Source organism: Toxorhynchites rutilus, chromosome 2 (genome assembly GCF_029784135.1).
Source record: "Toxorhynchites rutilus septentrionalis strain SRP chromosome 2, ASM2978413v1, whole genome shotgun sequence".
Classification (NCBI taxonomy): Eukaryota; Metazoa; Arthropoda; class Insecta; order Diptera; family Culicidae; genus Toxorhynchites; species Toxorhynchites rutilus.
This window is the reverse complement of record NC_073745.1, coordinates 183,237,126-183,252,952: the sequence shown is the minus strand read 5'-3', so window position 1 is coordinate 183,252,952 and position 15,827 is coordinate 183,237,126. Positions and strand designations below refer to the sequence as shown.

At 36.2% G+C, this 15,827-nt stretch overlaps 1 protein-coding gene across 1 annotated transcript in view; it reads right to left on the bottom strand.

Moving 5' to 3' along the window:
* Positions 1-11,554, bottom strand: part of LOC129770062 (heterogeneous nuclear ribonucleoprotein K) — a 34,484-nt gene extending 22,930 nt beyond the window's left edge. The window contains exon 1 of the mRNA XM_055772677.1: positions 11,415-11,554. The gene's annotated coding sequence lies outside the window, so the exon portion shown is untranslated. The remainder of the gene's footprint in view (positions 1-11,414) is intronic.
* Positions 11,555-15,827: the final 4,273 nt, after the last annotated feature.

The window sequence follows — 15,827 nt, the reverse complement described above, 5'->3', positions numbered from 1 at the left end:
TCAAAGTTTTGTAATAGATTATGTTCTTCGTTACAAATAAATTTGATCAACGTTCTTTTACGTTTGATACGATGCCTAGGACTACCAAAATATGCGAACGGAAAAATTCCAAACAATCATTGTATTTTAAATTTCCCTCTGAAATCACATCTCATGTTTACGTAGTTCTCGAATCGCGAAAGTTCATTCACCTCTAGTATATGAAATGACGATTTTCCCAGGCTTTTCAATTCAAAAGTACGTTTTAGGGAAACATATTCCGGTCTCCACAACGACAAGCGAGTACAAAAGAACACAATACCAAAAAATACCCCCGACTTGCTTGCATGTTTTGACAAAGCGGATTCCCCCAGGCACATTGATTTTGAAGTCCGTGTTAGGGAAACACAGCTCAGTTGGAAAAAATACCCCCGACCTGCATGTTTTGACAAAGCGTATTATTATTTGCAAAGCGGATTTTCACAGGTACATCGATTTTGATGTCTGTGTTGGGGAAACCGTAAATCAGGCCAATCAATCCTTGGCTGTTAGGGCATTTAGATATCGCTTGACATTTTACAGATATTCAATTGTTTATCTCATAAAAAATTACATTTTATTAATTGTGATCGACGCGCAGAAATATTTCCTATCGATTGATGCAAACATCTTTTCGATCTTTAAAGAAATGTTCGAGTTATAAGCATTCGAAATACGGGTAGGGTTAGCACACAAATCGGCAGAACAAATGTATGGGAAGAAAAGAAGTTCTTCCAGTTTTCATGAATTTAAACCGTTTATAGATTAGCGAATTGTAATGTATAGCATATCAAACAAAACTTAGAGAATTTCCGATTCGATTGGTATGGAAATCATGAGCATTCGTTCACAGTGAAAATAGTTATCAACGTTAACTTTATTTCATAAATACGTGACCTGTTTTCTGATTTGGCACCCTTCCTCAAAGACGTAGTTCTACGTCAAAAACGCACATGGCTAGAGCATAAAAAGATAGGTTTTAGTTTATTTAGACTCATTAGCATCTTCAGTCTTTTTGATGTGAGTATTTTTGTTGATTCTCGAACCGGCAGGATAAGGAAAGGCGAACGAGTTAGTCTAATAAATATTAACTTTATTAGCGTTTACGTTTCTCTTGGTTGCTTACTCGTTAACTAACTGGTATAACATGTATGATGTATGTGGTTTGTAGGGTTTGTATGACAAGGTGTGTATCTCCTTGATAATGACAAGGTGTGTGTAGCCACAATTCCTTTCATGCTGAAATAGCTTTTTTTTCGTGTTTGCACCTCACTTTGTCCTTTGTTGCGTTATCCCCCTGGAATTGAGTGACCTTGCCACTCAATTCCGCGGATAATTCGGGGTTCTACTATACATTTGTTAACTAGAATTGGGCGATCTTTAGAAAAAGATCGATCTTGATGGATCGATTTTGTAAACGGCACAGGGATCGATTCACTGATTAAATCGGTACCAACAAATCGGTCTTTGAAAAATCGAATGCATTTTTCCAATTTATTTAATTGTTTTATATAAGTATAGGTCGGACTCGATTATATTACAGTTTGATAATTTTTTTTATTTTCAAATGATTTATTTCATGAAAAACTATTACCTTCCAACGTTAAGGTGAAATTTAGAGGGCTTCTATGTGTAAAGTGGGTTCAAAATCGTCATTTTTGAAGATTTTGCTTGAATTTTTACCAGGGATTGTTTATATCGATATTGCAGAGAAATTAAGATAGATAGAAGTTGGGTGTCAAAGAACAAATAGTAGATCGGTTAGAGAGCTTTAATTCAATTTATAGAAAAAAAATCAAGTTCAATATGAATTTTTAGGATAAAATTAATAATAACCCATTAAAAATTACTAACTTTGAAATGTTCACTTTCAAAATGTTATTTAAATCGATTCCCGGAATAAAGCGCAGGAGAAAACGACTGCAACAGAAACCACCACTCATAAAAAGTCTAGTAGGCTATAAATATTGTGGCGCGGTATTGTATTTCAAAACAAGAATTAACCGGGCAAACGTATCGCCCCAGGCAAAAGTAACGCCCCGGGCAGACGTATACCGTCCGACGCTCGCTAGAGCTCGGTCGGACATTGCTAAAGGATCGTATCCTATGTTTAAAACTAACCGGGCAATCAGTGGATCCCAGGTTTGCGTGCGAGACACCGCCGCTTCCGACGGCGGGTCAGCGGTGTACTCAAATCACGTCATCTTGGCGGCTTGGGCCGCCTCGATTCCTTATCCTCGTCAAATGGGGACTTCGTCCCCATTACATTGTCCTCAGAATAAATTTCTAAAAACGAGAACAAGAGAATAAATTTATAATAGAAATGTGAGGCATTTATACACATGATGTTTTTCCCACGCCAAATATTTCTAGCCTACTACACTTTTTCTAAGCGGTTGTTTCTGTTGCAGTTGTTTACTGTGGCGATTTATTTCGGTCACGATTTAAATCCACTTATTTAGATGTTTCACAACAATATCCTGTACTAAATTTTCTCATCTTTCTAATGGAATCAACAGAATCGTCTTCTGTAGCGTCAGTTTGAGGCAACAGAGTAAGAAACAATAAAATAGTTCTATAACTCTGTCATTGTCGAAATTCGAACATATGCGTAGGATTTTTTTTTATCAAATATGATCCTCTATCACCTCCTGAAAGAATTCGGATTTTTTATATGAGAAAGGTATTCTATGACTTCAAGGGCATGAATCAAAAATAAAATTCTTCTCTTATATTCAAAAAATTTTTCGTATATGCATAAAAAACGATTAAAAAACATTTTTTTTACTCGATTATATACAGGATTCGATTATATACGGTGAAAATGAATCCAAAACTGTATATAATCGAGTCCGCCCTGCATTATCTTTTCTTCAAACATGAAATAAACATTTCACATTTCTATTCAAACATCAAAGGCATTTCAGTTTGATTCTCAGAATGAAGGTCATAAGAAAATTAAAGCCCAGAAAAAATGTATTTTAAGAACACTCATCTTGAACCGTTATGGAATGATTTGATTAAATAAACTAATTGAGAATTATTATTAGAAATTCAACAACTGATATTTATCCAGAACTCCGCTGAAAATAATCCCGTTGAATCCAATCGTATCATAGGTCTGGCATTTAGTCGAAATTTTGGTAGTAGGCTAGAACTGGGACTACTATCAAAATTTCGATTTCGACGTAAAAAACGCTGGACCTCATGTCACAATCCCATCTCGTCACAGTTTTCACTGTCAGCCTAGTGAATGTGATGGTGTAAATATAACTTGTGACCACTTGTTTTGTAATGACCGAACATACAAAGCTGATTCTCCTAAATATCGATATTCTGAAAATCGATCCAAAATCGCCCAATCCTAATGTTAACATCCATGTAAAAAAACGGTTGAGGATTGCCACAATCAAACGCAAAAAAAACATTGGAAGTAACTCAACAAACCATTTATCCATGATTCTCAACACGGAAATATCATAACGATAACGTTTGAATCGTATTATGGCTAAAGATAAGGATGAATGTTTTTACCCTGGCTAAACAAATATTTGAAGAAACAAATCCTAACATTTTTTTTTTTCTCTTTTTCATAAATCGATATTACTCATTAATAGTTCTACAAAAATGTTTCTTATGAGCAGCTTCTAAATCTATAGGAAAATACAATTAAAGTTCATAACTCAAAAAACGAAAAAAGTCTCTTTGATTTTTGGATAAAAAAAGCTCAGCCTTCAAGAAAAAAATTTTAAAAAATATCTCTCTAGCCCTCTAGTCCAAAGCCATGTTAACAGTAAAAAAAAACAAATACAATCAATAATTACAAAAACAAAATAATAAATTTAAAAAAATAAATTTTAACATTTTTCCGAGAAAAAATGGCTAATTAGTTTTATTTTAATATGTCGACCATCTGTATAGGTTCAAAAGATATGAATTAAAAGAGTTATTTTTGGAAAAAAAAATGGAAAAAGTTAATTTTTCGAACCACCCTAAAATTGAAAAGGGCACCCTAATGAAAAAATGAAAAAAACGGATCTAAAGTTTTGCGAGAAGGAATAAAACTACCACATTTCACGAAAATACGAGAACCACTATATTAGTTTGACATTGAATGGCTGAATCGTATCATGTATAAAATTATGTCTTTTTTGACGTAGGACTACGTCTTTCATTTCTATACCGGGGTGTAAAATCAAAGTTTCGAAAACGAAAGCGTTACGCCGGAGACCGAGATTTTGAGCGTTAATAGCTCCTAAACAACTGAACGAAATGGTATGATAAACATTTCATTCGAAAGATAAAATGTCTGCGCGTTATATACTTGTTACTTTTTGATCCAAAAACTTGTTTCAATAGCCTTAAAATTGTTCTCGAAACAGGCTATTGAAATCACCAATCGGTATATAAGCGAGCGCCGCTCGGAAATCCACTCAGTTCTAATTGAACAGCGATTGGAGCATGTTGTCGCTGTTGTGGTGAAGCTCTTCGTTTATCATGAAAGCGCGGATGAACGGTGTCACCAATAGCCTGTTTGTGCACCTTAGGCCAGAAGGGAATCCATCAGGAGGAGAGTGATGCCACAAACGGTTCCCCGGGAAGATCTCGAAGCAGCCACTACACACACACACACATACACGCACGGAATTCTTTCCGTTTGGATGCCATTCAGCATCGAGAAAGATCCGGAAAATAATCTGCCAGTTCCTCTGGGAATTTAAAAATACATTCATGTGAAAGAGTTTATTTGAATGTTTTCTATCCATGTAACACTGTGACCAAATATGTTTCAATAAAGTGCTATTAACAGATGGTTATCGAGTTAGCATTAACCACTGGTGGGCTTCCAGTACCGAGTAAAATGTGGAAATATCTAATCGTTACTGAAAATAATCTGCCAGTTTCTCTGGGAATTTAAAATTACATTCATGTGAACACTGTGACCAAATACATTTGGTTTTGTGATTTTTCAATCAATCGCAATTAACAGGATAGCTTCTGAAGATTATTCTTCCCCATCAGTAAGATATTTCCGTATCCATTATTGGATGCATAAAACCTTGTGCCTCCAACGTAACGCTCTCGTTTTCGAAGTCCCCCAGATATTCATTCATTCAGAATGAATTCATATTCAACTTCAAACAAATGATCTCTAAATCAACGATAGTCCTGCGTCACCCTTGCGGTTATACCATAGATATAACCCACTTCCTGTTCTTTTCAAATGGAAGCAACAAAATCGTCTATGTAGCGCACTTTTTGAATTAGAGCCAGTTTAAGGCAAACAGAACCCGGAACAAAAAATAAGATTCAGATGATCCACATATCAAATTAAAGTTAATGAGCTAATATTTTTTGAAAAAATACTACATTAGCAAAAACCATGGATTTTGATTCAGTTATTGTTATTGTTTTCATGGCTTTGGACTAGAGGTTGCTATATTTTTAAATATATTTTCTAGAAGACTGAGGTTTTTTATTACATCTTCTTCTTCTTGAATACTCTTGCCGTTTCAACGTATTCATTAACTAGCGTCATTTGCTAATACTTAGTTGAGATTTCTTAAGCCAAATAACACACCTTGAATATATTCCGAGGGGCAAGCTCTTGAATACGCGTGACCATAGTGCAAGTCGAATAAAATTTCTTGAACGAAAAATCCCCCGGCCAGAACGGGAATCGAACCCGAACACCCGGCATGATAATGTGAGACGTTAACCACTCGGCCACGGGTGCACATGGAGACCCATTTTTTACATAACATATTCAAAAATTAGAGAAAAGTTTTTTTTCGTTTTTGAGTTATGATTTTTCAAAGTTACCCGATGATCCGAAAGATGTTTTCTCCTTTACTCCAAAAATGACTTTTTTCGAAAATTCATAACTTTTGAACTGGACCGATTCAGATGATCGACATATTAAAATGAAGTCAATGGGCTAGTCTTCTTTAAAATGACTTTAATTTGATATATCGATCAGCTGAATCGGTTCAGTAGTTCGAAAGTTATGATTTTTTGGAAAAAAGATAAAAATTTTTTTTTTTTGGAGAACTCTAAAATGGAAATGGGCACACTGATGAGAAAATATAAAAAAAAATACGGGACGTATATTTTGCGATAAGGAAGAATGAAACTATCAATTTAAATGAAAATCTGAGAATGACTATATCGGTGTGGCATGGAACGGCTGAAAAGTTGTATATATATATTTTTTACAATAGCTATCCAAATGCAACAGTTGCTTGCACAGATCTAACACATGATAATTGATCAAAGATTTAGAAAAAAATATATTACACTGATTGTTTGCAGGTGCGAGTTTCACAAACTGTAGTGATTGCGCTGTGTATGCTTTGATGTATTATATGGTAAATTATGTTGGTTTGTCCAGTCGAAAATATGATCATGGTTTGTCCATGAGCAATTTTTGATACTCCAACACAAATAACGAAATTCGAATTTTTCACTGTTATTAATTAAAAGAAAGCAACTGAATATAATTCATGGAAGTATAAAGAGCTATAAAATAACATAAAAACGTATTGATCGATTGTGGTTTCATTGGAGTAAGAATCGGAACATAGCATAACTACATGCTCGAAGCAAACATATTTTTTACATTTTATGCAGTTGTTACGTGTTTTTCGGGTTTTTTTTATCAAAGGGAAGAATGTATAACGTATTCTAGATAATTACCAGATGATAAAGGTTCTGGAATATAAAGTTTGCATATTTCTAATATTCTTTGTCTCGGTAAATACTTGGTAAACTAAAGGTGGGTTTAGACTAGTGATATATTCATGTGAAGAAATATGATGAGATTTATAGAAATCGCATCAACCGTTTACACTAGCGTGAACTTCTATAATGAATACATTCATATTTTCGGTGAATTTATTCACCTGAAGTAGAACTGCATCCAACTTTAGTGATTTCTCACCAGTGAGAAATTCACAAGCGTTTACATATGCCGAATTTATTCAAGTTATATATACCTCGAATAAGTGTATCATATTTATTCTCACCCGTTTACACCTATTTTCACGTGAATAAATCCATCTATAGCTATAGATCTCCCTAGTGTAAACCCGCCATAAGAATTAATGCCTTCTTTTAGATGAGGCATAAAAAGATTGTAGAAAAAGGATTTCTAGGAACTTCCTTTTCTTTTTCTTGTTTTCTTGTAGATATTGAAATATCCCCGAAACTGTAACTGTTAAAAATTACCATAGGCCACAGATTAGTTTATAGTTTACTGTTTACAATTCTTCCACAAGTGAAATTCTTTCACAAGTGTGAATATGTAAGACCATTATATTTAGCGAATAGCTATACGAAAGTCAAACATTCATATTTTGCTTTTGAACGTATGAATCTAACGACGAATAGTTAATATATGGATCCGTTCAATCCAGTTACAAAATGGACTGAAATCAAATAAGAATAGTCCAGTAATGATCTTATGCATTATATTCAATAAATATTCCACGCCGCTAAAATTAATTTACACAACAATATTCTAGAATATGAAAAATGGCACTTGTCCAAAAAAGTTACTCCTATACTCGCCTTTAGAGGCGAATGAACTGCAAAGTTTAAAGCCTCTTAAAAAAAAGAATCAATCTATACTCGCGTCGGTGTGTCAGACCGAAAGTGTTAAAAAAGAGGCACACGTCCCCATTGTACCAACACATGCGATACGCTAAACGATGACGAACGACGAATAACGAAACTAGAGAGAACCGCAAAGTCGTAGTGTTGATATTTTCTGAGAAATGAAAGAATTATTGATTGCTCGGTCTGACAGACCAATGCACGAGTATAGGACTGTTAAAGGCTTATAAAATCCATCTTTTATTGGTGGCAATGCGCCGCTCATTCGTGCTAACTTTTAATCAATCATCAGATGATTATTTGGTTCGTATTCAGACCTTTTCTGGATTATAACACTTGCAAATATTGTAAACATCATGCTTGCAAACCATTTGTAATAGATTTATATATCCAAATCATGTAATTAATGCATCTCGATGACGTCAATTCTGATCATGATACGTCCAATTTACTTGATGTTACTTAAGTTTAAAGGAACCGAATTCTTGAACATAATTTTAAAACGAACTCGTCTTGATTACATATGATTTTCGTGAAGGAAAATTGATTTGCATTTACTAGATGTGTGAAAATACCCAGAATCGGACAAACCAACATTATACCTTAATGTAGACGAAAAGCAAAAATTTAATGTTTTTTTTATTCAGAAAACATAGTTCTATGCTGAAATGTCTTTATTAGAGTTTGCACCTCATTTTGTTTCTTATTGCGTTATTCATGGAGACCTTGCTACATAATTCCACGAATAATCGAGGCTCCATATTGTCACTCAGACGAAACAGAACAATGAACCGCTGAATTGGGATATAAACCTTTACTATCGTTGGTAAACATATCCGAAGATTGGTGACCGGAATAAATCGCCACAGTAAACAACTGCAACAGAAACAACCGCTTAGAAAAAGTGTAGTAGGCTAGAAATATTTGGCGCGGGAAAAACATCATGTGCCTCACATTTCTATTATAAATTTATTCTCTTGTTCTCGTTTTTCGAAATTTATTCTGAGGACAATGTAATGGGGACGAAGTCCCCATTTGGCGAGGATAAGGAATCGAGGCGGCCCATGCCGCCAAGATGACGCAATCCGAGTCCACCGCCGACCCGCCGTCGGAAGCGGCGGTGTCTCGCACGCAAACCTGGGATCCACTGATTGCCCGGTTAGTTTGAAACATAGGATACGATCCTTTAGCAATGTCCGACCGAGCTCTAGCGAGCGTCGGACGGTATACGTCTGCCCGGGGCGTTACGTTTGCCTGGGGCGATACGTTTGCCCGGTTAATTCTTGTTTTGAAATACAATACCGCGCCACAATATTTATAGCCTACTACACATTTTATAAGCGGTGGTTTCTGTTGCAGTCGTTTTCTGTGGCGATTTATTCCGGGAACCCCGAAGATTAGTTTCGTTATGAAAATCGAGACAACAAAACAAATATAACCAACCTAATTTACATGATAGATAATATGGGACAAAAGTTTAAATTGAACTATATTTACGATGCTGGTTACTTTCAACCGAATTATTATTCATTCCTATACAGTTGCGGTTCGAATTTGAATTCTCAGAAATAGAACGCTTTTGAATCCATCAAGCACAAAAGCATATATTCTCAGCGCGCGGATAGTTGCGTTCGGATGGCAAATTCAAAACTGAAGGCGAAAGAAATGCACACATACAGACACAGTTAAACCGCTGTTGATTTCCAGTCTCGTAGCATATAATGAATACATCGCGTGTCGACATTATGTCTATGAATTTTTCAAGCAATTCGATTTATAATCTATCACCATGCAGCGTTATATCAAGAAGGAACCTATCGTCTTGCACAAACCAATTGTTAACTAGAACCTAAGTTGTTTGGCACTGGTTTCTGATGCAAACCGAAAGTTATCAAACGAGTTATTTTTAATAGAAAAATAAATACATTGTCCACAGAATTTTTTGCAAACAAAACCGAAATGAATTTTACAAAACATTATTGAATATAGGACAAATTCAGATGCAATGATTTAGTCATGCAAATATAAACAAATACTGAATTGGGTGGTTGAACTGAAATTAATTATATTCATCGCGTTCGATTATCATTAAGGGCCTGATTCTCGAATACACTACGAATACACTCCACGGTGGAAACGGAATGAAACGTATTCGCGATGGCAACGGTACGGTGTCGACATCTGGATACGAGATTAGTTGCCCACTAAACTTATCATTATAATATCAAATTATCTTCAGATGAAATTTTTGTATGAGATTATTATACCACATGAAGAAAACAAAGTTTCCCACTCACATTGAATACCAGTTTGATACGAAGAAGTTAAATTTCATTAATGATTTTTTATTTGAAAAGTGCTCATTCTGCCTGAAAACTCATCATTATCTTCGACACTTCACTAACTCGTAAAACGTAGTTCAATGGTGTGCCGTTCTTTTCTTTTCCACCGTGAAGTGTATTCGAGAATCAGGGCCTAAGGCTATTGAATGCTATTGTTCGTGGATTTTCGATATTTTGCATGCATTTGTAACGTTTATCGGTTTCATTTCGAGACCGTTTAAATGAAAAATAGCTTCATTTCGAAGGGTAGGTGATCACTTGTGAGACTTATATCTATATACTATTGCTATGTTGTTACTACCGTGTTATCGTGTTACCATTTACTCAATGTATGGTCAATATTGAATGTAAGATTATAGTCTATGCTACAGAAATGCATGGAATGCGAATCGATGGCTACAAGAAAATTGCAGAACACTTTTATTAGGCTTTTTTTTTATTTTCAATATAAATATATATCAAAATAGATATAATCGAAATTGGAAATGATTCTTAAACTATTCATGTTTACCTTAAAAAAATTCAAATATTTGCTTATCCCAAATCTATAGGCTACGTATGGCTGAATATGTGGATTATCGATTTCTTCTATTTTCTTCGTATAATGAATCATCTTCAGTCTTTTTTCTAGAAAAATCAGAACCATTTTTTTAAACGACTAATTTTGAGTTAGCAGCTTCGTCAAATCAAATAACATGGACTTAAATAAGAGATGTCATCAACATTAAAAAGCAGCCCTTCTGTTTACTCAATACCCACAACATAACGATAACAACTCATATATCCATAATAACGACGACGATGCAGAATTATCGCATATATCTAATTAATATGCAACATGATAGCAAATCATCAGAAATTGTATATTCGATGCGAATTATAATTATGTAATCCTCTGCGTAGTTTCAATGATAACGCATATTACTCTAAACCAAATTATTGACACTAAACTGATACAAATATCTAATTTTCTACAACTGGAATTTTGATTTGGTTTTCAAAATCATCTCTTGGTTTAAAAATTTACGTCACATCCGGATAACCACTTCAAAACACAGAACGAAAATCGCCGGCTCTCCAAGTAAATAACAAGCCAATGACCTTCAAGCAATATTAATGTAATATTTGTAATACGCCATTTTAAAAATGCACGAAATTAATTCGACATGCCACTATTCTCCAATGTGGATAAACCAATATATTTATTTAAAAAAAACGAAGCAATTATTTCTCCTGAAAACAAGTGATAACCGTCCAAACAATTTGACAAGAATCGTTTATCAGACACACGTTTTTGCGCTGTTTCGCCATTTATCCGTCGAATCATGAAATTGCATTTTTCCTCTTTTAATTAAACCGCTTTCGGGTAGCAAATGAATACATTCGGTGTAGCAAAACGTTAAACTCTGCAATTTATCTAACACATATTGGCTTACTTACCGAAAATGTGAAATAAATCACTCAATAATGTTCCTGCACTAAACTTTTAATATTTTTCGATGAAGCTTGGCGTGGCTTGCAAACACAATGAACTTCAATTGATATGCTCGAATTGGTTGAGGTACAAGCCGGATTATCGAGCTCTCTGAAATGTCAAAAATGTCATTATTTGCCACCTAGGATTTCTAGATGTAATTGGTCGAATTTTGTGCCAAGATTAACGCAACATGAAAAGAGTAGGAACTCTTTGAATAAAACATCCTTATGGTGCTCATACACTGTTTGACCGAAGCCAAATATATGCTACATAAAACACAACAAGCAAATATTCAATTTTTGGATGCCTCGAATACTTTTTTAGTCTGTTCTTCGAACCTGTCGGTACAAGGTTAGGTTACCTTGAATATTTCAGTCGATTTTATCCATGTTCGGTTTTGACATTGTTTAACACTGTTGAATATTTAAGAGTGGCAAACAAAATAGTGTTTGTACAAATATCAAATCAAACTTTATCTGTCAAAATATATCAAATATTTGACCTCCGGGCAAACAGTGTACGGCCACCTTTAGGCTAGGCGGAAATTGAGAAGCGTATAGCACTCGTGAGCTAACACGAAACTACCAACACGACTCATATGTGTTACACAGGTCGCGTGGTGGTGCGCATATTGAGTCTCAGTCAAGCAAACCATTTGTCATGACAATGTCATGTGAAAATGCGAAAACAGAATAGAAACTGAGAGAGGTTGGCGCTCATACGGTATGACTCATACGGTATGAGGCATGATGTCGACGCCAACCTCTCTCAGTTTCTATTCTGTTTTCGCATGACATTGTCATGACAAATGGTTTGCTTGGTCTCAGTTTGATGTGAATAACGCGCCACTCGGATACAATGTCTGACTCACACTTAGTTGCGCGATATATTTATTTACTAACACAACCACCGCACCCGGCACAACCAGCACGAGAAATTGTGGTTCAGCCACAGCGTCTCGCGAGTCGCGTCTTACGAGCACTGCGCCTGTCCAATATATGCTGTTCTATTTGTTTTCATTAGGCACAAAAACAGGCGCAATGTCACGTGAAGCTACTCGCGCTATATGCGTCTCAATTTGCGCCTAGCCTTAAGGAGGCCTTACGCTTTTTGGCCTGAGGTCAAACATTTGATATTTTTTGACAGATAAAGTTTTGTTTGGTTTTTTTTCCAATTCATTTATTTGTAAGGCTCGATTGCATAAGCTTTGCGGAGCCGCTGGTTCAAGATTTGATTATATAGAATTTCAACTTAATGCTATGTTTAGTAGGATTCGACCGAATACTCGCGGGTTACTCGATGTTAAAAGGGCAACCATTTTTGTGAGACAGGATAGGTTAGGAATAAGGTTAAAGGGTACCGTTGTCTCAACCGAGGGTTGCCACACGCATTGTAGCATTGTGCATAATGACCAGGGATAGCATTTGGTGTTTGACTGGCTGTCGAGAGTGGGTGACGGTGAGATGAGGGGACAAGACAAACAAACTAATTACGAAAAAACACAAAAGCATTAAATTCTTGTTCCAGACCATTTCATAAACATTTAATAGATCAACTGCATATAGCAGATGTCGCAAATTCCCAGCACGTTTCTAACAGGAACATAGGGTTGTCTTGGGCCTCAAGGGCATTCAAAAGGTACTCTCTGGTTGCGTAATTATCCGTACATTGCCAAACTGCGTGATCGATGTCATCATAACCGTTTCTACACCGACAGACATTGCTTTGAACAAGATTCATGCTGTGGAGATGCACATATAGCGAGTGTTTGATATTTGTACAAACACTATTTCGTTTGCCACTCTTCTATTTTCAACAGTGGCAAACAATGTCAAACATCGAACATGGAAAAAAAACGAATGAAAAATTTGACGTAAAGGGTACTTATGTATTAGCATCACCGGAACCGAAATACAATAGAGATAAATTTTTAGGGTGACACTATGCATTTTTTTGTGTAGTCGGTAGTGTAGTCGGTGTTAAATATACGGTAATCGGTATCCTAGCGGCATGTAATATAGTTTACGACCTATTCTCATACCTAACAAACGTTTTGTGCATAATTTCATTGAAATCGGGCGAGCCGTATTCCAGATTTTTCTTTGCGATTCTATCGTACTGAAATAAAAGTATTGTATTTATACACACATACTTGTACAAATAGGCGTCAAAACCAAAGGAAAGACAATTCAAATTTTCTTTGATGCAAGGTTTAGCATTAAAATTAACGTTTCACTAGCATTTCCCATACGACGATCAACCATTTCCCGTCGAGACATTTGTTCTCGTTTCGAGTTGAAAAATGCTCGAACACAATGTTACGTAATGTCAAATTTTGCTCGAAACTCTACTACTACCTTATTCATTTCGCTCGTTTCGAGATTCACAATGGCAAAAGTGGTTGAAACGAAGAAAATCGCTCGTTTCGAAATGCGAAATGCCACCCCTGTAATGCGATACGTTTAATTGGACAATTTTACCTCTAATTGGACATTCGAGTTCGGGGCTCAAATTATGGCCCACATTAAAAGTTGTCACCAGACGTCGACACTGTACCACTCTAATTGCCAATGTCCAATTATAGGGGTGACATTGCGCATTTCAAAACGAGTAAAGTGCGCTACACATACACCGTCCCGTCACCGTGAAGTCATCGTAAAGGAATGAAATGTCAAATATTCTCTCATGGAAATCGTATGGTAACATTCACATACACCATCACCGGCAACATTGACGTCGACAAAATAAGTCCAAGAGTTGACGGGACAGTGACGCTATATGTGTAGCGCACTCAACTCGTTTCGAGATAATTCAAACTCGAATCGAATTGGTTTTAGAATTATGTATCTTTTTCGAGTTAATATTTTCAGTGTACTAGATTTCGATCAAAATTTGTCTCGAAGAGAAATGCCAAATTTTTGGGTTTGTAAACAAAGCAAACTTCACGGCTATTGCAAATATCAATGCCAAAAAACAAATTTAATTTGATATTATTTTAGAGTTGTGATTAAAAAGAAAAGATCGCGAAATGTTTTCTGACGACAGCGATAGGGAAGAAGAGAGCACTCCACTCGCTTATTCCACAAAGGCGGCAGTTGAGGAATAAAAGTGACTCTCTTTTGCTAAGTGAAAATGAGTTAGTTTATATATGTTTCCGACATAAATGATAATAATATTCTTTTGTTTCAATTTTCGGCAGTATATCATGTAACCGTTCGGTTTCATAATTGAATGATCACTCAACATATATACACGATAGACACACTACAGCTATCACACACCACACTGTGAATAGTGCATCAGCATGTCAGCCCCCTGCTCATTGGCTCCGAAAAGCTGAGATGGTTTGAGCTATTGTGTCTCCCCGTTTAAATGTTCTACACAATGCTTTATGAGCAGGGTTCTCAACCATAAGCAGATGTCAAAACCCGACTGTCGGAGTTGGGTTTTTCCTGTTCATCCTGACAGAGACAGACTCGGCGGATTGCGATATCCGGTCTTTCTGTCTAGAGCTTTAATCGGGAGTAGAAGTGCGCGTCGTGTGAAATTCAAAATAGTAATTGTTCTTTCTGCTTTTTGTAGTTATTAGTTTTAATAGTAGAAGTTTCGTTTTAATAGTAGAAGTTTCGCTGTCAAAAAAGTCCTGCTGTATTTTTTTGAATTTTCATTTGTTCATAAAATTAGTTACAATCATCTGTTTTAAATCATCCTTCCAAGCCCCCCTCTAAGAAAATAGCAAGCCTCCCTTCTGAACCGACTGTTACTTCCACTCCCCCTCTCCCATCATCGATTTCGCTTCCCCCTTCTGATGTTTCCGATCCAACCCAATCCTCGTCCTCGTCCTCGTCCTCGTCTTCTCCCTCTGTTGTTTCCGCTCCACGTGTCAGAGTTTATCCAGAAGATGCACCTGGAACTGGCCCGTGGGTTGTTTTCCTCCGGCCAAAACCAAAAGGAAAAAGCCTTAACGTGATTCAGATCATGAAAGATCTGGCCAGATACACTTCTGTATCTGAAATTCGCAGGGTTAGACCGAACAAATTGCGGGTTGTCGTGAATGAACGGAAACACGCAAACGAGATTGTTGCTGACCAACACTTCACTCTCGAATATAGAACATTTATACCCTCCCATAACGTAGAAATTGAGGGGGTGATAACTGAAACGGGTCTGACGAGCGAACAAATAAAAAAAGAAGGAAAAGGCAAGTTCAAGAAGCTTCCCTCAATGGAAGTAAAGATCTTGGACTGTCGCCAACTCGGGAAACTCTCCCATGATGGGGACCAAACTAAATTTACACTGTCAGACTCGTTTCGAGTCACCTTTGCTGGTGCCGCCCTCCCTGACTACGTTATGGTGGACAAATTGAGACTACCTGT